The 25,009-nt window shown below is 42.6% G+C and overlaps 1 long non-coding RNA gene across 2 annotated transcripts; it reads right to left on the bottom strand.

Annotated features, from left to right (window-relative positions):
* Positions 1-1,792: 1,792 nt before the first annotated feature.
* Positions 1,793-9,733, bottom strand: LOC134297342 (uncharacterized). Of its 2 annotated transcripts, XR_010004050.1 has the most exons (3): positions 7,369-7,569; positions 4,445-6,131; positions 1,793-2,615 (listed from the first exon to the last, which is right to left on the bottom strand). It is a non-coding gene; the product is annotated as an uncharacterized LOC134297342 (long non-coding RNA). The 2 variants fall into 2 exon arrangements; XR_010004049.1 differs by lacking the exon at positions 1,793-2,615 and having other exon boundaries at positions 4,560-6,131; positions 7,369-9,733.
* Between the last annotated feature and the right edge of the window lie 15,276 nt (positions 9,734-25,009).

A 25,009-nucleotide genomic window follows, 5' to 3' on the forward strand; every position in this document is an offset into this window, starting at 1 on the left:
AGTTGGAAAGTTAACATTGACTCTAGTTCCTGTGGCGTGCTACTCTTGAGTAGACCGGGCGTTGCGTCTCGTCTCCCTGTCAAGTCTGGACTGCATTTCAGATCCACCACGACCAACCTTGCTTTGTTTCCTTGCCTTGTCTTGTTATCCCTGCCTTGGACTTTGAACCTGGAACTCTTGTGAAAGACCTTGCTTTATTCCCCACTCAAACTGCTTGGAAGTTTGAGTGTGTTTCGGTTATTGGATTTGAAAAACTGGATCTCTAATACTGAACATTGAACTTTATATTACTGGACTATATTTGACCTTTCCTAAAAGGACTATTGCTGGACTATATACTCTGCTTATTTTTGTTTGATTCTTTTATTGCTTTAATAAAGATATTAGATTGTTTATTGCCCTCTGTGTTGGTTTCCAGTGTTCACACAGCTTAGAGGCGTCACAAACACTACAAAATTTTCAGATAGGGTTTTGGACATTGGAGGAATTTACGTGAAAAACATCCATGATAAATAGCCACCCAAGGGCAAGTCTATACTGGATGGAAAATCAAGGACTAGATGTGAGGGCAAAATCTGACAAAATCAGCAACAATAAAAGAACAGCACCAGTAACAAAAACAACACTGTGTGCAGACAAATCCACATGATTCCAATGTCAGAATTAGATAATAATGATTGTAACATATGTGTATTTCAAGATTTGAAAAGTAAATTAGAATAGAATTTTTTCTGGATTTATGAAAAATGATTTTCTGGTTATAACTATTGGCATATTGGTATTAAAGAATGCTAGACTTCTGCTAAAACACTGCACAGAAATAAATAGGCATTTAGGTGTCACCTCCCTCTAATGGTGTCACTCAGTGCAATTTGCACCACTCATATACCCTAGTGATACTATTGCTACTAGAAAGGTAATAGTAAACTCCTCTAAATAGAACTTGCCTAGAAAACTCCATGATAGGGTCACCTTAGTGCTGCTATAAATAAAAAAATGACTTGAATGTGGGTCTACACTGACCAATTATCTGGGACCAACCCGACATGCTGGATCCTTGACTATTCCCAATATAGGTCCCCTGTCTGCTGTGGAGATGGGAGAGAATTCCCACTGACCAGTGGCATTAAACAGTTTTGCACCCATTGATCGCTACTAGAGATGTGTGAAATGGCTGAAATCCAATTAGCAATTTGTTTTGGAGATTAGGATGGCCCCTGCTAGGATTTGTAAGGATTCAGTGGGGTCCCATTCCAATTTATAATCCAAATCTTTAAAGTTTCGTTCATTGCTTTTTAAATATGTGTTCCATTAGTGGCAATGAGGAACATTTAAAGGTTCATTTCTCTGTCCTTTTAATGACTATTGGGATGAAACTGGACACACATGTAGGCAACACGCATGAATTTAAGCTTGTCAAATTTCAGAATGTTTAGGTGATTCAAAGAATTTTAGGATTTTTTAACAAATAGATTTTTTAAAAGAAAGAAATAGTTTCAATTAAAATATTATTTTTAAAAAACTACAAAAGGTATACCCTCAAAATGTGGTGCAGTGAAACAACATAAGCAGGGGAGTACACCTGCTAAGTTTCAGAACAATCAGTCTATCCAATCATTTTAAATATTTTTTCCAATTTAAGAATATGTACTTCACCGAAGCTTTAATGTGGGCAGCCCCATTCTTCTGGTGTGAGCAGAATTCTGGGAAATGTAGTTTAAGTTGGGGCCTTTTGAAGACCTTTGCTACAGAGGTCCTTGCCTTCCCAAACTACATTTCTCAGAATTCTGCTCGTACCAGAAGAATGGGGCTACAATTTGGGGTTGGATATAATTTCAACAGAGGAAGGAAATTGACTGAATGAAATGACAGAAAGAAACAGAATTTGCAAAAAGCTACTATAAGTTTAAGTTTTAAGAAACACAGAGAAACAGAATGGACCTCCAAAGAACACATCTTTCTCCTTCCTGCAAATGGCAGAAAAAACACAGAGGAGATGCCGAGGGAATGATATAAGACCAGCTTATATCAGAAAGACATGTGATTTGGCTTTCTTCTTCTGATTGGAAAACAAGGAAAAAACAGATATTTGAAGCTTAATGGCCACCCAGCTCTCTTCTTCCACACTTTACATTACCCAGAATTCTACTCAGCATCCGAAAGCCCCAATCAGAATAGGGGAGAGATTTGTCTCTCCAAAGCAGCAGCCAGCCAGAGTTCCAATAAATTGTTGAATCTACAAAGAGGAGGACTGATTAATACTTCTAGTAAGTAAATCTCTGTGCTGAGCTGGGAAGAAATCCTTAAATGGAACTTCTATTGGTTAATATGAGATACATTCAGTGAAATAATTGTTGTGGCTTAAAAAAACATTTTTGTCAAAAATGTAAAAAAAAAATCACTAAAATCAGTTAGAAAAAGTTTGGAAATGCTTTAGAAAAACTTTAGAAATGAAATGATGGTGCCTCCTAATTTTGTAATGATTTTTGAAACATTTTTTTCATCAATCGCACAGCACTAGTGGCCTTGCCCCATTTTACCAAATCAGTTCCATGTAGCTTTTCGTCACCATTGGGCTGATCTGGCCCCAAAGACACATAACCACCATACGTTACCTGGAATACAAACATTGATATTTATGTTGGTATTTATGTAGAATAGGAACTAGTTAATAGTCATCTCCTGATTTTCAACTCTACATCTTGTGTTTTTTCTGACCCTTATTGCTATTATGAACACTTATCTAGTAACTATGTTAAGAACTGCAGCCTTAGCCTTTTAACATTTATGTTTCTGAAGTCTGCAAATCAAAGAGCAATCAAATGGGCAAAGTTTGGTATCGAAATGTTTATATGCAAACAAAACAGAATGCTAGTAAAGTAATATAACTTCAGCAAAACATTTCATAAATGAAAGTTCTCTGGCAAGATAGCTATCCTGTGCTAAATGGTATTTAAGTACCAAATGAGTATGCTATTTCTAATATTTTCACATATAGATAAAACAAAACAAAAACACTTTTGCAGAATAGGATTATTGCACACCAAAGAAAGTTCAAGCAGGTTAATGCAAAACTGTATTTGACTGTTTTTAAAAGAGAAAAAACATAAACAGGAAGACCTTGACTTAATATTTTTGGAGGTGAACAGGTACAAAAACATGAGTGTATGAAGCTAGGGACATATTGTTATTGCAACAGGAATCACCTTGAATATTAGCATTCAATTGTAGCTCACAAAAGTTCACAGAAATTACACTCAGATATATTTCTTTTTGATCTGCAGACAGAAGGTTTTACTCTTAATTTTAGAATCCATCCATTAATCCATTCATTCATTGTGAACATTTCTTCCAGACAGTGGAAGGAGGCTCACCTTCTACCCACAATGTATCCTCACAACAACTCAATGTGCTAGATAAGGTGAGAAAAAATTGACTGGATCAAGTTTGGTGAGGCACCAACATTCTATAGTGGAGAAAACTAAAAACCTTGTAAAACTGCAGGTCTCATGATTCCATAGCTTTGAGTCATCACAGTTACCGTAGTCTCAAACTGTATTAGTTATATTGTAGGCCTGCACAACTTGGCAGTAGTAAGGGGCCAAAATTAAATAGCCTACATGTTTTTGGGCTGCACTGGGTTTGTGAGAGGGTGTTTTTCCCTCAAGGCAAGCAACAAAGTGAGTGGTCTCAATTTCCACTCTCCCCTCAACACAATGGGGAGTTGCAATTCTTTTCTAAAGAAAAGAAGTGCTTCAGTTCTTATCTCTGCTACTTCCTTTCTCTTTGCTTCTGGGTTGTCTCCTTCTGCAATGGAGGGAAAAACCACCTACTCTGCACCATTCATTTCCCTCATTTGTGAGGGAGAAACTTAGCTTTGCTATGAAGACCTCACAATAAATAATGGTGAAGCTCCATTTCTCCCTCACAAGCAAATGGTTTTTCCCAACAGAGGAGGAGAAAACAACAGAAGCAACTCAGGAAAGACAAGAGTAGTGTAGTCAAGTTTCTTCTTTACAAACAAATGGTGTGGAGTTGGTGGTTTTGCCGCCAGATGAGAAGGAGATGACAGAGGCAAAGAGAAAGGAAGAGCAGCAGAAGCGAGAACTGAGGTCCTTTTTCTTTGCCACTTACTTCTCCCAGTTTTCCTAATCTCCAATCCAATGTTACATCTTAATATAACCTGGAGCCCAGGATTCCAACCTTCCCAAATAAAAGTCAGGCAATTCCCTGCCAGCTTGCAATCTTAAAAAGATACAAAATGATATAAGTAAAAGGGGATAGCAGTGTGGAAGGAGATTGTGCCTCTTTTTCTCTTTCTGTAAGACCAGGGAAGTAGCATTTTGAATGGAGGGAGAGCCTTTCATTGGCTGTTGATGGTTAGACATGATGAAGCTGTTCCCACTTACTCTTCTCTCACACTAAGGATCCGACCAGACAGTACCTTTATCCCGGGAGCTCCCACAGCAATCAGGAGGGTGGCCAGACGCCGTTCCCTGTAAACCTGGAAGCAATCGCTACAAAAGGCAAAATACGTGAGATTTCCAGGTGCAGGAATATTGTGGTTTTTTGTCGAATATTTATTTACAGTATTTATATTCTGCCCTTCTTACCCCAAAGTGGACTGAGGGCAGATCACAATACACATATACATGACAAACATTCAATGCCATTAGACACACAACATATATAGACAAACACATATAGACAGACACGAGGTAATTTAACATTCCAGCTTCTGCTTTCATGAGGGTATGCTCAATTCTGGCCACAGGGGAAGCTACTGCTTTACCGTCCACTTGTGACACCAAGTCCTTGATAGAATACTTCCTCATACTTCCGCATGCTGCTGAAGATTTTTATGGAGCCCTAAATTAGTTAAATTAGCCTCCACATATAAGTGGTATCTAAATTCCTACTTGACAGATGCAACTGTTTTTCGTCTACATAGGTCAACAGCAAGCTGGACTATTAATGGTCAGGAGCTTACCCTGCCCCGGGCTGGCTTTGAACTTATGATCTCTCAGTCAGTAGTGATTTATTGCAGCTGGCTACTAACCAGCTGCACCACAGCCCGGTCTGGATCTTCGCCTGTCTGTTTGTCCCCGCAAAGGAAAATCACAGAATTTTTTATCTGGATTTGTTCCCGGGTTTTAGATGTTTCTTCCTGATTGGTCAGTTCCATGCCAGTGTGGTGAAGAATTTGCCCTGGTTCTATGGTCCGGCTTATAGTGTATAATTTGTGTGGTTTGACATCCCAGGATTGGTTGTTTTACAAGGGCTTTAGCTTTCTCTGCCAAATAATGCTGGTGATTCTTTAAACTACGATGTACATGATTCCATAGCATTGAGCAATGCCAGTTAAAGTGATGTCAAACTACATGAATTTTGCAGTGTAGATGCACCCCAGACTTTAAGCCTAACAAAACTATTCAAGCTGATCACCTTTAAAGTCTTGCATGAAATCTGGAATGGATTCACTCTCCAACTGAGGCTGAATCTACCATCTTACCTGTGGCTAGGGTACCATTAAAAATAATCATAAATATTCAGAGTAGTCTCTGAAAAACAGCATTCTTTTTTCTATGCGACTGACAACATAATTGTATTTGTAATTTTCCTAGAGGATAAAAAGTGTGTCTTAAGCATTTTTTGCTCAGTGATAGCAATTGTGTTCTGTCTTCCAGAGATGTCAAAGTAGCATGCATGGAGTTCCCATGAGTCTCCCACCCTTAATAACTAGAGGTAAATCTTACTATCTTAAGCATTATATGGGCTTCACACCATGCTGCTGTCATACTATAAGAGCCAAGCCAGTCAGTTGGAGAAGACTGAGATGATGAAACACAAACTTGATGCCTGAAAGTATATTGAGAGCAATTAGATTGACCATGGCAGGTGTTTTCCTTTCTGCATTTCCAGCAGCTCTTGAAACCAGTAACTAGGCAACTTCATAATGAAAGCGTTCTCATGCCTCCCAACAGCATAACAGCATTGTGGCAAAGAGTGCAAGATTACGCACATGACAAAAATTAGTTGTCATTCATTTGGGTCAGCTCTCTCAAACGCACTTCTGTTCCAGTTGATGAAACGCAGCTCCCCATCAATTTCATTTCTAATCATGGGTGATTCTGGAACAGAGATAGAATGAAAGGTTCAAAGGCAGCTCCTTTTAACTGTGAGAAAAAGAGTAATTGCTGTTGGCATAGGCATATCACATCTTAATGTTCTTAACACACAAGTCAATCTGCTAAGCTTGTTGCCAGATGCAACGGGTCAATTACTTTGTTCTTGCAAATGATTGTACATACAAAATAGACAAGAGGAATTCTTGGAATAATTAAGACTTTAAAGAATGAGAGTTTGGAGAGGTAGTCTGGTCCACATAAGGAGCACCATACAGATCTCTTACTATGACAGTTCCATAGGATCCTGGTCTGTTTCCAGACTCAGTTCAATTCTGATGTTCATGGTCTGCAAGAATCTCAGTGAAATTGAGGAGAGCATGCTGTGAGCCTCTTTGGGTTTGGTAATCTTTTAAGTTGTGTTTCTCCCTCTGTGTCTGTTAGGGATGTATAATTATGCGTTAGTTATCGTAAGTTGTATCAAATTCATTAAATTTGGACTTATGCTGCAATATCCAATGTGCGGGCATGGCCCGCACCAAAAACTCAAGAATCAAATCCCTTGTAGTTTATTTTTTAAAAACGTTTATAAAATTTTTGAAATTTCCCCAAATATTTGTGGATAAGTAAAACATTCTGAAACTTGTTGGGCTAACAATGGTAAATGTGTTCTACCATTGTAGTAAGCTTCACCCCAGTAGCTGTAGAAATGAGGGAGAAAGGAGCCTTTGAAGTTTCTTCACTTGCACAATTGCTATAACAAAAAAGTAATGAAATTCCCTTACTCTCATTATACTAACACTTTTTAAAACTAATGATACTTTAGAAACACTTTAGAAACAACACACTGGTGCTCGCTAATTTTGTAATGACTTTTGAATTTTTTTTATCAATTACACAGCCCTAGTATCTGTGCATGTACTTGTCATCGTGAGCTGGCTTCATCTGCTATCACAACAACCCCGCCAGGTAGGCTCATAATTTATAACTCCCAAATTACTGTCTCCATCAATGCTGTGCTTGTACGGAATGTGCAAGGCAAGTGGATCATCAAGCCCAATATTAGCAAAGCCCTTATCTGCAAACTTGCTCATTAGCAGAGTAATAAAATTTACAGTTCAGCTCTTGGACCTTATCTCTTTAATTATATGCCAGAACTTTGTTTTCATTCAATGAACTTGAGGGCTTTTATTTTTGGATTGTTCCATATGTATAGGCAATATACATTCATCAATGTACTCACACTCCCATCATGGTCACACATCCTCCCTCATGGAGGCGTTGGAGAAGAAGAGGGGTGAGCGCATGTCCTCCACTCTCTAGATACAGTCACACTGGATATCCGTCATGCTCAAGGACAAAGGATATGACGTGGAACTTGTCATTTTTATCACATGGGTGTGACACTGCTTCCTTGGCCAGTCCCATCACTTACTTAAACCTTCAGTAGCTCCTAGCAGTGACCACATGTTGTTGAAGAAGTATCTTTTCATACAAACATTTAAACTCATGGAGTTACATTCAATTTATTTCTAGATAACACAGCAATCTCTAATTGACAGTACTGAGATCTTCCAGGGAGGCCCTTCTTTCTTTCTGCCATTACCTGTACAGCTACATCTAGTGAGAATGGAAGAAGACTTTCTAGGTGGCTTCCTAGAGAGATAGGCTGGCATCCTTCTTGCTGTCCTTTCATAAATAGGTGAAGACCCTTGGGGACTGGTTGCTCAGTATGAAAGAGACTTTTGTGTTCTGAATTGCATCTATTTATTGTTCTTTCTTTTTTTAAAAAAAAAACTCTATTAAATATTGGAAAAATTAAGTACAGTATATAAAAACATATAGGTAAAAACTATAAAGCTGCAATAATGTAAGAGAATTTTTTAAAAAATCCCAAAAACCTAATGTTACTAATACAGGAGATAATCATGTGACTTCCAACTTCCAAACTAGTGATTTTAATTATCAAATATATCTATTTCCTCCAAGTACTTATCTTAATTAACTTCTACAATAACAGAAAATTCTACTGTTCTTCAAAAATTAATGCTGCAAATCTCCTCTAGCATTGTTACACATCAGCAATTACTACATCTCAAGCTTTATCAAAAATGACAATGATTTATCTTCAATCAAGATCCTCAACTTGTCCATCTCTGCAAGGTCATAGAGTTTTATCAGCCAGTCTTCTTGCAATGGAACAGTAATGCTTCTCCATTTCTGAGCATACAGCTTCTTCTATCAATAGCAACAGAAAACCTCAGGTTTTAGTTGATGTTTTGTTTTCAAAATACGGTCAGCTTTTTTCACTTTTGTGGCTTTTATTATCAGTGGATTTGGCTGAAATGTTCCCTCTAGAAATTTCTAGATCCTTCAGTGTAACTCTATAGCATATGTGTCAAGGCTTTGGGCCAAATTTGAACTGTCGGGTCATTTTATGTGACCTTTTTTCCTGTGTGCAGGTGGTGGGAACATGGGATAAGACTTTCTTGGTGGCTGTCATAGGCCATTATCAGAAGGCTAAAGGTGAGCCCTATTTAGAAAACTGATGATTTCACACCCCCATTTAGCCATAAAAGCCCACTGAGAGATCTTAGGCAGACCATACTCTCTCAGCTGCGGAGAAATAAAAAAGCCAAACCCCTTTAAACATATCTTGCAAAAAATCCACCACCCCATGATAGGTTTGGCTTATGGTCACTACAAGTCAGGAATGATTTGAAAGGATACATCATTACCAATTGTTATCTACTATAAGATTTGGTTGATTGCCATTTTTTTCCTCGTGTGTCACTTTTTCCTTGAGGGTGACTAGGGTTTCTTCTCTTTTGCTTGATCTCTCTCTTTTCTTCTCTCACTTGTATACATGGCCCCATGAATGTACAGCAATGTAGCCTCCATGGGATTGTGCATGAGAGTTATACAAGCCACCTTGCCCCCTTTATCACTACAATAACAACAGTATTGTAATGCTTGGCCCAAATCTTTTTATACTGCAGACCTAACATTTTTCAAGAAGATTTGGAGATAAAGAGTGTCTTCCCACTAAATAAATAAAGGGACATATATATAGAGAGAAAATCAGCCAGATGACCTACTTCATTGTAGCAGACTGAGAAAAATAAAAAAATCTTAGAACTATTTCATCTTAAAAAACACTGGTTCTGTTGTAGTTTTAGCCAACCTTTTCCATAGTCCTTGGAGGAGCCAGAGACTGAAAATTAGATCTTTTTCATATATGGTGGAAGAAGACAAACAACTTCTGTTACTTTTATTTGCTTTTTCCACACAGAGGAGTCAACTGAGACAAATACTTTTCTCTGAGGATTGTCTACTGTATTTCACATACAAAAATATCCCCAGAAAACTGAGCTGTGCAATCATATGCTGAGCCTATAACCTTAAAACTAATAATAATACATGCAGTCTCTGACTTACAAACATCCAACTTACGAATGACTCATAGTTAAGAACAAGAGTGAGACAACAGGAGGTAAGAGAAATCTATACCTAGGAAGGAAAATCCACTCCTGGAAGAGTTATCATAAAGAAATGATGTCTCAACTGAGGCTTATCAACAATCCTTGTTTCCACAAGAAGCCAATTTTTTCAAAATCCAATTATCACAGGGATAGAAAGTGAAGTGAAATCTTCTGAACAGGGGTAAAGACAGCTAAACAAACACCATAAGAACCCTTCCCTATGCTATCCAAAGCCCATATATATGACGATCTGTTCCTCAGCATACGGATCACAACATCTTCTCTAATCACCTCCATTTGTATCTATTTCGAGCACAAGTTGATCAGTGTACCATTGTATTACCATGTTAATTTCTCACATTATACATCATATAGAATGAATCAGACCATCGGGTGGGAGGATGACCAAGAGGTCTTGTCCATCCCCACTGGTACCATGTTGCCATGGCATTGCTCTAGCGCCCATTTGTTCTGCACAACATGTGGCCTGCAAAGCAATGTGTGAGATGGGCAATGTGGCATAGAGAATCTTTCACTATTGATCTTTTTCAAACATGTCTCTCTCTCTGTGTGTGTAGTATAGTTAGAGTTATACTTCAAAAATGTACTTGTTCTGACTTAAAAACAACTTCAATTAAAGAACAAACCTAGAGAACCTATCTTGTTCATAACTTGTAACTGTATCAGAAATGGAATCCAAGGTTTTCTTTCCCGCATCAGGAATATGTGCTGAAAAAGCATTTTATTTTATTCAGAGAATGATTTCATGTTTTTAATGTAACCCATGCTTTAAAAGTTTATGAGCTCTAGAAAACTCCCAACTTACTTCATATTCTCCCTCCCTTTGTGGGATGTAGCCTTTGTTCATCATGCAGAATAAAACACTATCACTTCTTTGTGCTTAGTACATCAAGCCTGAAGGAATAACTTCATCTTTCACATAACTTTGGATAAGAAGTAGCATTTACCTATCTAAAAATCATCCCTTTCCAAAAGATTCTATCATCTATGAAAATATCCAATCAGTTACAGAGATAAATCATAAGGGCATTTTAAAAATCTGAATGGTCAGGATGAGACTCACTGTGCATGAATGCCAAAGAGCTATTCTCCTTATTCTGGACTAGATCATGGGAGTTGTGAGAGTTGAAGTGCAAAACACCTGGAGGGTTGCAATTTGCCCATGCCTGATATAAACTGTATTAATAGAGTCTAGCTGAACTTAAGTTGTGTCTCTCCCACCCCACTCTGACACACATTTCTCTGTATTTAAAGCAGATCTAAATACATCATGGTTCGCTTGATCATCTCTTGCCAATGTTGAACAAAGATCCCCCCCCCCAACATGCATCCCATTGAAGCCAGGCAATAATAGGGGCATTGGAGAAGTAATCACACATAGTTAGTGAGATTTTGCTCTAGACAGGATGCATCTGAATGGTGACACGGCCTGTTGAAAGAGTGTAGCTATGATGAAGGAGGCATTACCCCCTTAATAAGAATTCTGCATTGCATCTGAATGTTTGGAAATAGTATAGGTATCCAAAGAAAATAGTATAGGTATCCAAAGGCAAAGTGGCTGTGGGAAAAGGAATGTAGTGTATATGAGTGTTAACAATTTCTAATGACTCAGTCTTTGCAAGGCAAATTTTATTGCAGTTTTTTTTAATTTTCTTTCTTAAGCACATTCATAGAAGAGGCACAAAAGGAACAGCTGATTGGTAAGAAAGATGCAACAAGTCATACTTAACAAGGCAAAGTGTATCAACATGTTAGAGGCTGCATTGCATAGAAATGTACAGTAATAAGTTTTGGAAATGTTAGATCTCTCTGATGTAACCTTAATAAATCCTTCCTTGGGCTATGGAGATAATGAGGAGAGGAAAACAAAGATGTCAATGTTGATGACAATGGCTGACTTTCAGTCTCTTACTATCATGCAAGTCTTGAGATTTCAGCTAGGATTGCAGATAAGGAGGTCTGTGCCTGGCGAGCTTCCACTAAACCAGATCAGTCCAGATTGAGAACAAGCACTATGAGTTGAAGTCAAAGCTGCAAAGGTTTATTACAATTTGGCCAAATAGGATGCAAGTACAAGCAATTCACTTCAAATGGTACAAACATAGAAAAATACATGACATTTTATACAGTTCTGACAGCTATTCAGACTTCCCTCTCCCTCCCCTGATTGGCTGAAAAGAGAGACTGGCTAGTATCCATGCCACGATTGGCTGGGGGTTCCTCTGATCCACAGCTTGTAAGAAGAGATTTCTGTAGTGGGAAGAAAGATAGCTATTAGCTGGTATGTTTTATACTTTTTTATCGAGGGCATTGAATTGTTGCCAACACTGTGAACTGCCCTGAGTCCCCTTCAGGGTTGAGAGGGGTGGCATATAAATACCACAAATAAATAAAATAATAAATAAATAGTTGGTCAGTTTAAAGGATCAATCAGTTGCAGAGATGCCTCCTGTGAGGACATGTCAGACCCCAGACAGCAGGGCATCAAGAACCATACACGGAGGCCAATCTCTATCTAATATCTTTATTAAGGAAATGTATAAAAGTAATAAAAACAAGTGAAGAATATAGTTCAGAAGCAGACCTTTCAAATGAGGTCAAATATAGTCCAAAAATGTATTGTCCAATAAATGATATTAGAGTTCAAAGTTTAAATCCAATACCGAAACACACACTATTGCCAAGCAATAGTGTGGGGAAATGCCAAAGTCTTAGGAGTCCAAGGTAGCTTGACAACAAGGCTGGATATAATCTTGGTTCTTTAACAAGGTCCGTGACTAGGAACAAGGCAAACAGTGATTCTTGGAACAAGAACCGTGGTTAAAAGCAAGGCAAGGCAGTACTTGAATTCTTGATCCGGGAAGCAAGGAACTGGGGTTACGAAGTCCACACACGATCTTACTCCTGAAGCTGCTCTGTTGACTCCGCAAAGATTCTCCCGCGTCAGGCACCTATATTGGGGTCTCATTTTCCCGCCAACAACCTCTTTCCCTAGAGAACGGGAAGCGAAACCCAACTTTGTCCAGATGCAAGACTCCTTAGAATTTCCCAAGGGAAGCAGGTCTAATCAGCCTGTTGTTTGGCTGCAATCCGTAAACTCCTGCGATTCTGTTCCCTCACTCCTCTGTCTGCACAATAGGACTCTCTCCTAGGGAACGGAGGCGAGGAATGTCCAAGGTCTGTTTTACTGAATTCTTGAGTACAAACATCAACATCCGGCAGGTGAAAAGACTCCGGCTCTTGTTGAACCGGCGAAAACCCCATGTTTTCATCTTCATCTGCCACGATGGCACTAGGAACAGGACTACAAGGCCCATGAGGCATCACACTATCCCCTCTCCCAAGGCCCCCCTCATTTAGGGCCCCTCCCCGAGAGTCACGGGGCCGCGGCTTGGAAGGGTAGGCCTGGTGGAAGCGGCGGACTAAGTCGGGGGCATGGACTGTGGAAGCATCTTCCCAGGAGCGTTCTTCTGGGCCAAAGCCCACCCAGTCAATGAGATACTGAAGGCGGCGGCGGTGAAAGCGAGAATCCAAAATGTCCTGAACCTCGAACTCCTCCTCTCCATCCACTAAAACAGGGGCGGGGGGCGGTCGACTCACGTCGGGGCGTACACCATCCGCCGGAAGGAGCAGGGAACGATGGAACACCGGATGAATGCGCATGGAGCGCGGAAGTTGGAGTTTGAAAGTCACGGGGTTAAGTTGCGCCACCACTGGGTAGGGACCAATGAAACGGGCATCTAACTTCCGGCAGGGACGGTGGGAGGGCAAAAAGCGAGTGGACAACCAAACCCAATCTCCTACCTTGATCTCGGGGCCAGGCTGGCGATGGCTGTCAGCGTGACGTTTGTAGTCTTCCTTGGCTTGATCAAGTTGTTGGTGCAAGAGTTCTTGCACCGCTGTGAGTTCCTGTAGCCAATCTTCTGCTGCAGGGACTTCTGAGGTCTCCACGATGGAAGGGAAGAAACGGGGATGAAAACCGTAGTTTGCAAAAAACGGGGCTTCTTTAGTCGAATTCTGGACACCATTGTTGTATGCAAACTCTGAAAGAGGTAATAGGGATGCCCAATTGTCCTGTTGGTAGTTTACGTAACAGCGAAGATATTGTTCCAAAGTGGCATTGGTGCGCTCAGTTTGTCCATCCGTTTGAGGATGGTGAGCTGAGGATAAACGGGAGTCTATGCCCAATAGTTTTTGCAGGGCTTTCCAAAAACGAGAGGTGAATTGAGATCCACGGTCAGTGACCAAACTCTTGGGCAGTCCATGTAGTCGAAATACATGCTGAAGGAATAAGTCTGCGGTTTCTTTGGCCGTGGGGAGGCCATCGCAGGGGATGAAATGGGCCATCTTGGTGAAAAGGTCCACCACTACTAGAATCGTGGTGAATCCAAGGGATGGTGGTAGATCAGTGATAAAATCCGCGGAAATTATCTCCCATGGGCGAGAAGGTGTGGGAAGGGGATGCAATAGCCCTGGCGGCTTCTCCCTTCGCGTCTTGGAATGCTGGCATACGGGGCAGGTGTTGACATAATTTTCCACATCCTTGCGAATCTTGGGCCACCAGAAATCTCGCAAGATCAAGTGCATGGTTTTAAATAGCCCAAAATGTCCGGCAGGCTTGCTGTCATGGCACAAACGAAGTGCCTTCCCTCTGTCGGGGCCTGGAGGGATGTAAACATGATTTCTGTAGCATAATAGTCCATTCTTAAGTGAGAATGGGAAACGTAGTCCTTGGCGGATCTGTTCTTGGGCCTAGGCGTCTGTCTGTTGGCTGGCCCTAATCTCCTGAGTGAGAAGGGAATCTGTGGTTGGGGATTTTGGGTTAGGAGGAGTTGGCTCAATTGAAGTGGATTTGGTATTTCCCACTGTGAGCGTGGCAAAGTTCTCGGGTTGCAGGAATCGAGATTCTGAGGTATCTCTGCGCCCTGCTGCATACTCTGGTTTCCGTGATAGGGCATCTGCTTGCTTGGTCTGAGCAGGAGTCACATAGTGGATCCGGAAGTCAAAACGTTCAAAGAACAAAGCCCAGCGTTGTTGCCTTTGGTTTAGCTTCCGTCCAGTCCTTAGGTGCTCCAGATTCCGATGGTCAGTATGAACTTCAATGGGGAATTTGGCCCCCTCTAACCAATGTCTCCAATTTTCAAAGGCTGTCTTTATGGCTAAGAGCTCCTTCTCCCAAATGGTGTAGTTTCTTTCCGGAGCTGTTAGTTGGCGTGAGTAATAGGCACATGGATGGAGATGTTCTCCCACTGGTTGCATCAGCACAGCTCCTACTGCCACATCGGAGGCATCCGCCTGAACAACAAAAGGGGTTTTAGGATCAGGGTGCTGTAGAATTGGCTGGGTCGTGAATAATCGCTTTAGCTGCTGGAAGCCTTTCTCAGCTTGTTCTGTCCAGCGGAAAGGCTGTTTTCCTCGGATGCAGCTGTTGATTGGGTCAGACCAGCAAGCGAAATCTGGGATGAATTTGCGGTAGTAGTTTGCAAACCCCAAGAAGCGCTGCACTTCCTTTTTGTTAGTTGGCGTCCGCCATTCCAATACGGCCGAAACTTTTGCCGGGTCCATGGATAGCCCTAGTGGCGAGACGCGGTATCCCAGGAAGTCTACTTCTTGCAAATCAAAGGCACATTTTTCTAACTTGACGTATAGTCCATGATCCTGCAACCGTTGTAGCACCATTCTGACGTGCTGATCGTGCTCTGTTTGTGATTTTGAGAACACCAAAAAGTCGTCCAAGTATATAATCAAGAAACGATCTAGGTAGTCCTGGAAAATATCATTGACAAAATGCTGGAATGTTGCGGGGGCTCCAGATAATCCGAAATTCATGACTAATGTTTCGTATAATCCGAATTTGGTCTGGAAAGCGGTTTTCCATTCATCCCCTTCTCTAATGCGAACCAGATTGTAAACCCCGCGAAGATCCAGCTTGGTGTAAACCTTGCCCCCCCCCCCGGAGTCGGTCCAGTAGGTCCGAAATTAGTGGCAATGGGTAGCGGTTCCGCTTCGTGATGTTATTCAGTGCTCGATAGTCCACGACCAAGTGTAGGTCCCCTGACTTCTTTTTCACAAACATCACCGGGGAAGCGGCTGGGGATTGAGAGGGTCTGATAAACCCCTTGCGGAGGTTGGTCTCTATAAACTCCCTGAGAGCTTCCTGCTCTGGTTCGGTCAGGGAGTAGAGGTGTCCCCGCAGAATTGGGGCCCCCTCCACCAGATCAATGGCACAGTCATAGGGTCTATGTGGGGGTAGTTTCTCGGCTTCCTTTTCATTGAAAACATCCCAAAAATCCGAATATTTCTTGGGCAGAGTGATGATGGGCTCTGTGTCTGTGGCATGGCAGACCTTGGCTACTAGACAATGATTTTGGCAATACTTTGAGGTGAACTGCAGTTCCCTGTTGGACCAGGAGATGTTTGGGTCATGGAGTGTCAACCACGGGATACCCAAGATCACGGGGAAATGAGGAACCTCAGTAACGAAGAAGGAGATTTCTTCCATGTGCTCTCTTATCCACATTCTGGTGGGCTTGGTCCATTGGCTTACTGGACCTGTCTTCAGGGGTCGGCCGTCAATGGCTTGCACCACCCGGGCGTTCTTGAAATCATGATATTGTAGTCCCAGGGAGTTAGCATAGTCTCTATCGATGAAGTTGTTTGTTGCCCCAGAGTCTATCATGGCATGGATCATGACGGGTCCCTTTTTTACTGACCACAGCGTGACCACCAAGAGAAATAGGACCCCCGTTTGCGGCTCTTGAGTGGAGTTTTTGACCGGGTTGGCGAGCCCTTCTACACCCGGTCGCTGGCTTCCCCCGCCGGCTTGGTTCCAGCCGCCTCGGCAGTCTCCGCTTCCGCGGAGGACGCCGCCGCCAGACGGGCGGGGGGCTTCTTCTTTGCTGGACACTCCCTGGCAAAGTGGCCCCCATTCCCACAGTACCAGCACAGATTCAAGCGTTGGCGGCGGGCCTTTTCTGCAACATCCAGCCTGGGGCGCACATTGCCCAATTGCATCAGCTCCTCCTCGCTTCCCATGGGGTTAGTGGCTGGCTGTGGGGGTCTCCATACTGGACGAGGCTGGACACTGGTAGAAGAGGGGGGTTTCATCCCGGCTCTTCCACTCTGGCCCCGGAGCCACTGTTTCTTGTTGGCGAGCAGGACTTCAGCCCGTAAACAATGGGCGATGAGTCTTTCAAGAGTCTCTGGGGGATCCACCTTGGAGATTTCTTCCTGCATCTCATGGTTGAGACCCTCACGAAATTGTCCTCTGAGGGCTATATCGTTCCAGCCGGTGTTTTGAGCCAACACCCGGAACTCGGCTATGTACCGGGACAGCGGTCTGTCCCCCTGGAAGAGGCGTCAGAGTTTGTGGCCAGCCCCCTCTTGGTCATCCTCGATTCCCCAGGTATTTCGAAGATGGGCCAGGAATTGCTGTGCGGTGTTTAAGTGCGTGGAACCCGCATCATACAGCGCCGTCACCCATGTGGCCACAGGTCCATCTAGGAGACTGTAAATCCATGCCACCTTGACATCTTCTTGGGGAAACTCGGTGTGGCTGGCTTCTAGGTACGCCATGCACTGGCGACGGAATACATGAACCTTGGAGGCTTCTCCGGAGAACTTGGTTGGTAGTGCTAGGGCAGGGAGTCGGGCTCCACGATCCTTCAAGCCCCGAATTTCTCCCTCTTGCTCTTGGAGTCTGTCCCGGATCCGGTTGAATTCATCTTGGGAAATGGTGTAACTGGGTGGTGGCTGGGCAGGGGCGCCCGCTCCGGCTCCTGGTGTAACAGACATATTGGCCTTAGGTTGCTTGGTGCTTTGGGTGGCGGAGTCAAACTGTCAGACCCCAGGCAGCAGGGCACCAAGAACCATACACGGAGGCCAATCTCTATCTAATATCTTTATTAAGGAAATGTATAAAAGTAATAAAAACAAGTGAAGAATATAGTTCAGAAGCAGACCTTTCAAATGAGGTCAAATATAGTCCAAAAATGTATTGTCCAATAAATGATATTAGAGTTCAAAGTTTAAATCCAATACCGAAACACACACTATTGCCAAGCAATAGTGTGGGGAAATGCCAGAGTCTTAGGAGTCCAAGGTAGCTTGACAACAAGGCTGGATATAATCTTGGTTCTTTAACAAGGTCCGTGACTAGGAACAAGGCAAACAGTGATTCTTGGAACAAGATCCGTGGTTAAAAGCAAGGCAAGGCAGTACTTGAATTCTTGATCCGGGAAGCAAGGAACTGGGGTTACGAAGTCCACACACGATCTTACTCCTGAAGCTGCTCTGTTGACTCCGCAAAGATTCTCCCGCGTCAGGCACCTATATTGGGGTCTCGTTTTCCCGCCAACAACCTCTTTCCCTAGAGAACGGGAAGCGAAACCCAACTTTGTCCAGATGCAAGACTCCTTAGAATTTCCCAAGGGAAGCAGGTCTAATCAGCCTGTTGTTTGGCTGCAATCCGTAAACTCCTGCGATTCTGTTCCCTCACTCCTCTGTCTGCACAATAGGACTCTCTCCTAGGGAACAGAGGCGAGGAATGTCCAAGGTCTGTTTTACTGAATTCTTGAGTACAAACATCAACATCCGGCAGGTGAAAAGACTCCGGCTTTTGTTGAACCGGCGAAAACCCCATGTTTTCGTCTTCATCTGCCACGATGGCACTAGGAACAGGACTACAAGGCCCATGAGGCATCACAGGACATGAGCTTGGAGGAAGTGGTGATGTGGATATGCAGATTAATCTTTGATTAACTCAAGTGTCCAGTTCAATGTGAAACAGAACATACAAGACCCAAAAGACAAAGGTAGTCATTCCAAATAATCAGGGGCTTGACTGCCCATTCAGAAAGTTAATGAATTCATGTTTGCTGAGCCCCCTCTTCCGCGGGGCTCAGCCTCAAGTTGAATGAGTAAACATCCTGAGCTTATTTTGGTAACAAAGAGGATCATCTCTCTGCATATACACATATAGGTTTTGATATTTATCTGGCTTGGGAAATAGCTGGCCATGATCTCCTTTCCCAAGGGATTATGCAAATTGAGGGCATGGAGAGGTAGCTGCCTTCTAGATACATTTTGATTTATTCAGTTGATACAGTTTATATATTTAAGAATTGGAACAATACATAAATGATACAAGTTGCACATAAAATCTCAAGTTGATAAATTTATTGAAGGGTTAGATTTTTAGGGTGCAACTGCTGCTAGGTCCATCCCCGAGCTTCTTAGCTACAACTTTTCACAACTTTGGAGCTGCGGGAAATGTTTTTAAAATAAAGAAAAAATCCTATCTTACTTGGAGTCTTTTTATGGTCTATACCTCACTGGGGAGGGAGAGTGCCGTGGCTTGACATCATAAGGATGAATCTTCCATGATCAACATTCCTCCTAGATATCAAAAGCCCTCAACATCCAGATTTGATTGTCCCATCTAAGAAATGCTCTAATGGAGTATTTTGAAGTTTGTTTGTTTTTTAAAAATATATATTTTTGAAAGGAATACAACTTCCAGAAGAATCCGACTAAACAGCATGGTTGAGGTCATTGCAATACCATTATGATAGGAGATTTTAGAAGTTGCCCCTTCCCCCCCCCCAAAAAAAAAACTTTTGAAATTTCCAAGCCTATGCAACAGGAGTATCAAAAGTACATTATTATTTTTAAAAGAGCTTTGCTTTTTAAATCTGCCAACGCAACCCTTGGAGGAAGATTGGAAGAGCTGATTAAATGCATAATATAAGAAATGCTAATGATGTTTCTGCCTTGTCAGGGAACTCAGTTTCACAGAAAAACAGAGCACAGTGTGCCAGGAAGGTAAAAATTACAGTCAAAATCAATAAAAGGTCAGCTGGAAGGGAGATGTTAATGGGGAAATAATTTGTAGTTTTTAAACCCAAGATACCAATTATCATCATAACACCTTCGCTTCAGGAGACAGGCATCTTCCAAGGTCTCAGTTCCTCCCTCTCTTCAGTGGCCTACAACGGGGGATCATAATAAGATTTTGCTTTGCATTGACTCTTTCCATCCTTCACTGGGTTTGTAACTTAAATATATAAAAGTCAGGGACTTTGCTCTGCCCTTTTAACAAACTCACTGTGTACTAGATTTTAGTTTGCAGATAGATTTAAATGTATTTTAAAAGCTGTTACTTACATTTCTTTTTACCAGAAAATGCAGAAATGAGATCTGTGATAGAATTTCCAGCATATCTCTTGGGGTCATACAAATGTGTAAATTCCCTAACAGATGCGGCTGTACTTTTTTGGTCACTGTGCAGTAGCTGTAGTCAGGTTATGTTTGTATTAATGAAGTTTCACAAGTGCAACTATTCCGCCTGAGCCTAAATCTCATTGTTAGCCTTAATTAGAAGAGAGCTATGTGTTTACCTGTGTGTTCACTTTGCTGTTATTATTTCATTATTAGGTTAATGTGCTGCCTTTCTCACAAAGTGGAACCCAAAGCAACTCACAGTTAAAATTTATTATAAACAATACAGTTAAAAACAATTAAAAACAGTTTATAACTGTATAGGAAAAGATACACATGTTAAAAACTTTTTTTAAAACCAATTTCCTTCCTGAGTGTGTGTGTGTGTGTGTGTGTGTATATATACACACACACACACACACACACACATATTTTTTTCTGTGTAAGGAGCAACTTGAGTTGCTTCTATATATAAGAAGTCTGCATGGATAAAAATGCCTTCACCTGCCAACAAAAGGAAAGTATGGAGGGACCCACATGGAAGGGAATTCCAGGGGGTGGGAGCAGCCACAGAGAAGACTCTCTCTTGTGTCCTCGCTAAGGGCACTTCCACACAGTCTCATAATGTGGCTCAAACTGCATTAAATAGCTTAGCCACATTGTAGTCACACGTGTCTGCCCCATGCTGCTTCAGTGGCAGAGGGCAGTTCACACTGGTTGGCATGACTGGGCACAGGCACAGCCTCCCTATATTCCCTGCACCCCATTTTCCCTGTAAAATGACAGTTATGATGTCAGAGTAATTTTCAGCGCAGCAGCAGTTGGATGGAATCAATGGAAAGGAGAACGAAAAGACATCAGAGACAATGCTAAAACTATATATAAGTTTTACTGACTTCAGCAATAATCAAGACAAACAGACTTGTAGACAATGGACACAGGACTTGACTCAACACCTAGGCAGACAGCACTCAACAAATCAGAACTGAACTGATGCAATCAGCAATGCACACACACTTGTGTCTGGACACTCCCTGGTTCCAGCCACACATCAAGGACATCACAGCTTCTCAGTAATTAACTCTTTCCAGACTATGTTACACTCTGGATGATGCAATCAGTATGCAATACAGACAAGACACAAATTTCATTTAAACACTACCAATACACAAATCCCACATTAACATATGATTCCTTATCTTCGCATCAGGCTGTATAGCTCCTGGATATGTATAATCAAGAGGCAACCGGGTCTTTGAAGTGGAAAGCACCCTCACCTCCTGCAAAGTTCCATTGCATCCTCAGTGACACAAGACCAGAAACTACAGAGCCTGTTTCAAAGGTAAGAAACTATTCCTGTCATTTTACAGGGGAAACAGAGTGCAGGGAGGTTAGAGAGGTTGTGCCATCTCACCTCCTTGGACTACTTGGGCACAGGGAACATGGGATGGCTGTGGAGACATCATCATTGATCACAAATTAAAATCTCAGCTGATAGTCTCCACTGCCACAGCATTCACAAATTTCAGATTTTCCTGGAAGATCTAGATCTTTTCAGGCATTTTTTTTAAACCTGAGATAAACCTGGATTAAAAGGTTTGCCCCAGGTTAAAATGCATTTGACTGGGTGAGTTGTTTGGATGCTTGAGTCGATAGTGTTTCTTACACTGCATTATTGGCTGTATGGATGACAAATTTTAAACGTTCACTTTTGTTTTGTGTATGTTAATGTGTATTTTGTGGAAATATGTTTTAATTGTGTATTCTATGGAGTATTTTAAAATTATTATGTGTTTTGACAATGTGTTTTAGCAATGTTGTAACCCACCCCAAGTTGTGATGAGAGGCAAGGCAGAAATAAAATTATTATTGTGATTAATATTACGGATGGGCCCTAAGGGAGCCTGTGATAGTGGCATGATTGAGAGAAAGGCTTCCTTCATACATTTTAGGGTGTTGGCAAGTTCATATAGGGAGAAATAATAATAATAATAATAATAATAATAATAATAATAATAATAATAATAATAAACTTTATTTATACCCCACCACCACAAATTTCACAATGTTTCACTTATCCACAGATTTTTGGTGCATTTTCAAAGTTTTTATAAACAATGTTTCTTTAATAATAAAGGAAATCTGTTCCTATTTTCAAAGTGTTATTTCCTGTTTAATTGTGTAGTCCTTACTTTGAAAGTAGTTGGTTAAAATGGTTCTGACTTCTTTCTAGGTTTAAAAAAATACTCATCTTAGCCTTTAAAATAGTTTCTTGCTCATTCTACCTGGCAGATTTCACACTGAATGCTATTGGTTAGTCGAAGAGTGAGTCAACATGTAGGCAAATTCCACTGATTCAATGAAACTACTCTAGTAAGCACTATCAATAGGATACAGGCCATGAAGATTATTAATTGGGAGATTGAGTTAGGTACAGGTGATAGACTTGGAAACCATCATCATATTTATAGTCATCATCATCTCACAAAATATATGCTGTTCTCCAGTTGGTGGAAATCATAACCCATCAGTGGTGGTGAGCAACAGCTTTCCCTTGAAGACAATCCTACATTCTTCATCTGCATGTATGCATTGTTACTGAAATAAATCATGATTATAATAGCAATACATGTCTTAAATATTCTATCATTCCTCTGGCTAGTTACTTAACTTTCAATCTACATATTTATAAACCAAATAAACATTAATCTTCTTTGGAGGAGGGAAAACAAAGGCTTCTTTCACATCTCCACTCATTATGTGCAAGTTATAACAAGAAATTCTGAAATATGGTGGGAATCAGTTCTTGTCCCTACATACCAGTGCTTTCCTGTAATTTCTACTATACCTAGATACTATCAGAAGTACAGATTGGGATTATTGCATGGATACATTTGACATGAACAGAATGAATCGGCATAGTCACATGACTGCTAGATGGGGAGGTGTTCATTTAAATTATTTTTTTCTGTTAGGGAAGAACAAATAATTAGATTTATATTTCCTCCACTGTAAGAATGCCTTCAAATACTGTTCCATTAACTGTAAAATTCCTGCCTGCCTCCAACACTGATCTGGCGGTGGCTTTGGGGGTTAGGCAAGGATTGATGCTGGCTCACATGGCAATCTCAATCAGCCAATACTTCATGACAAAGAGGATCCGCACGGGTGGGGCCCCATTGAAGTGGTGTGGGGGAGAAGGAAGAACGGTCACCAACGACCCAGGGAGAAGCGCAACAGAGTTCTTGCGACCCTGGAGAGGAATAGGTGTGGTAGTCTGCAGGACAGACCCCCCAGCCTTAAGGTCCTGCTTCTGAATGCCAGATCCGTCAATGGTAAGACAGCTATTATCCAGGATTTGATCCTGGATGAGGGGGCGGATCTGGCATGTATTACCGAGACATGGTTGGATGAACTGGGGGGGGGTGAATCTCACCCAGCTGTGTCCACCAGGTTTCGGGGTTCATCAGCAGGCCAGGGTTGGGGGGTGGGGAGGAGGAGTTGCGGTGATCTTCCGGCAGTCCATCGCCCTGATCAGATACGCTGTTCCGCAATCTACGAGGTTTGAATGTGTCCTGCTGAAGGTGGGAGCCCGAGACAGCTTGGGGATTTTGTTGGTGTACCGTCCACCCCGCGACCTAACAGTCTCCCTGTCTGAGCTAGCAGAAGTGGTCTCCAATGCGGCCTTGGTCTCCAAACAACTTATAGTTTTGGGAGACTTTAACATCCATGCCGAGACCACATTATCAGGTGCAGCTCAGGATTTCATGGTTGCCATGATGACCATGGGGCTGACTCAAGTTATATCTAGGCCCACACATCAGGCGGGACACACGTTGGACCTTGTTTTTATTGTGGACGGTGGGACAGTCAGAGTGGAAGAGCAAAACATCCTTCCATTGTCATGGTCTGACCATCATCTGATCTGTTTAAGTTTCGCTGTGTCTTCTAACCTCCGCAGGGGTGGTGGACATACTAAGATGGTCCGCCCCAGGAGGCTTATGGATCCGGATGGGGATCTTCCTGTTCTGGAGACTGGCGATCCTGTCGATGTCCTGGCTGATCGCTATAATAGTGAGCTGACAAGGGCATTGGACACGATCGCTCCCGAACGTCCCCTCTCGCTGCGTAGAGTCACGTCAACTCCTTGGTTCACTGAGGAGCTGGCTGTGATGAAGCGTGCGAGGAGGGGACTAGAGTGCATCTGGAGGAAATCTCGGGATGTGTCCGACCAAGCACGGGCTAAAGCCGCCATTAAGGCTTACTCCGTGGCTCTGCGAGCAGCCAGGAAAGCTTTCACGACTGCCCGCATAGCGTCTGCGGCCAATAGGCCATCGGAGTTGTTCCGAGTTGTAGGGGAGCTCCTGCGGCCCCCCGAGACCCAGGAGCTTCCCGATGGCTTGGCAACTCGGTGCAGCGAGTTCGCGCACCATTTCGCAGGCAAAGTTGCTCAGATACGTCGTGAGTTGGACTCCAGCTTAACTGTGGTCTCAGCGGAGGTAACCGAGGCACCTGTCTGTTCGATCTTATGGGATTCTTTCCGGCTTGTTCTTCCTGATGACGTGGAGGGGATCCTTGGGTCTGTGAGGGCGACCACTTGCGCTCTGGATCCTTGTCCCTCTTGGCTGGTTAAGCTGGCCAAAGATGGGTTGTTGGAGTGGTTTGTGGCTATAATAAATGCCTCGCTGGGTCAGGGGTCATTCCCATCTTGTCCTAAACAGGCGGTGGTAAAACCGCTACTAAAAAAGACCTCGTTAGACCCATCGGTTTGTGACAATTACAGACCAATCTCCAACCTCCCATTTCTGGGCAAGGTTCTGGAGCGGGTGGTTGCCACGCAGCTCCAGGGGTTTCTCGATGACACCGATTTTCTGGACTGCTCACAGTCTGGCTTCAGGCCTGGGCACAGTACCGAGACGGCTTTGGTCGCCTTGGTGGATGACCTCCGCAGGGAACTGGACAGGGGGAGTGTGACTCTGCTGGTTCTCAGCGGCTTTTGATACCATCAACCATGGTATCCTTCTGGGCGGCTCTCTGGGATGGGGCTTGGTGGCACGGTTTTGCAGTGGCTCCAGTCCTTCTTGGAGGGCCGCTCCCAGATGGTGAAGCTGGGGGACACCTGCTCGGACCCCTGGCCATTGACCTGTGGGGTTCCGCAGGGGT

Source organism: Anolis carolinensis, chromosome 3 (genome assembly GCF_035594765.1).
Source record: "Anolis carolinensis isolate JA03-04 chromosome 3, rAnoCar3.1.pri, whole genome shotgun sequence".
Classification (NCBI taxonomy): domain Eukaryota; kingdom Metazoa; phylum Chordata; class Lepidosauria; order Squamata; family Dactyloidae; genus Anolis; species Anolis carolinensis.